The 1,280-nt window shown below is 37.2% G+C and overlaps 1 pseudogene; it reads right to left on the bottom strand.

The window, feature by feature from the left end:
* Nucleotides 1–346: 346 nt before the first annotated feature.
* LOC149239869 (small nucleolar RNA SNORD36) lies at nucleotides 347–427 on the bottom strand (annotated as a pseudogene).
* Nucleotides 428–1,280: the final 853 nt, after the last annotated feature.

The following is a 1,280-nucleotide window of genomic DNA, read 5'->3' as shown; positions in this document are numbered from 1 at the left end:
AGTTGATGCAAGCTAATACCCCTTTCTAATTTAATGCTCGAATGCAAAGCTACCGTGCCTCTGAACTTCCCGAAAACCCCTTTCTAATTTAATGCCCGAATGCAGAGTCATCATGGCTCTGAACCTAGTCTCCCTTCAAAGGGGTTGGAAACCTCCGAGAGAATCCTTTATGTCCTCTCCAACTTACTGTCGAGGGATTTAACACGGGGTTGTTTGAACCTCCTTTTTTTATCTTATTAATATGATCAACTCGAAATGGGAGATGGGAATGAGCAGAACCAACACACAAATTTAAGGCTATAAAAGATGGATTGCTAGAATCTATGTACTTTCGACTCTAATTTCATTTGATTCAAGGTTACAATAGCTATGGATTTGCACTTTCCCAATGTTTATTCAATGGAAGTAATTTTGAAAATCATTTCAGAAGTTGAATCCCTGTACTTTAGACTCTGATTTGATTCATTTCAAGGTTGCAATACCTACATATTTGCACTTTCCCAATGTTTATTTAATGGCATTTTGAGAGCAATTTTGAAAATCATTTTAGAAATTGAAACCCTGTAGTGAAATATCACAAGCATTTATGTATGGATCTTACAAAGGTTGCATGTTGGACTAGGGCCTTTACATGTAATATGATAAAGAATTGGGATTACGAGGATTTTTCAAATTGAAGGCGAGTTAAAGAGCCTGTGAACGTCAATGTTTATCTCCCTTCTTCCTTTAGCCGCACTACAAACCTGGGATTTGTTATCTCTAGTGTCAAAAATGATCTCCCTTGCAAAGAAATTTGAAGCTGTGCATGGAAAGTATGTATCTTTGTCCAGAGGGTCACCATAAGAAGACGAAATATGAGTGTATCCAGAGAATGCTGGAAGAAAATATGATTTTAAAAAAATTCAGCAATTGTAAGAATTTAAGGAGATTGAACAATCGAAAACCATTGAATGTCTATGACGTGATGCAGAGTAGTATGCATTGTGCAGTGTCGATTTCTAGAAAGATCAAAGAAGCAGGTAATGGATGGAAGTCTTGAAAATTTCTAGTGGAAGACAGTGAGATGATAGGGAGGAGGGCGATCAGAATAGTAGAACAATGACGTTGTCCAACAATTCAGCACATTAGTCAAATCATGACAGAATTCTCAATGGAACTTTTATGTCCCTCCCCCTCACTCAAAGGCATTTTTACTTATTTCTTTCAGATTTAAGATAAAATTAGACCAGGATGCCTAGATTAGGTGTTGGATGGAAGAACTAGCCAACTTCTCGATTGGT

Source organism: Pinus tabuliformis, chromosome 8 (assembly GCF_031772625.1).
Source record: "Pinus tabuliformis cultivar Carrire ecotype Pingquan chromosome 8, CPIR1, whole genome shotgun sequence".
Taxonomy (NCBI): Eukaryota; Viridiplantae; Streptophyta; class Pinopsida; order Pinales; family Pinaceae; genus Pinus; species Pinus tabuliformis.
The sequence above is the reverse complement of the archived record's forward strand: the minus strand, read 5'-3'. Positions and strand labels throughout refer to the sequence as shown.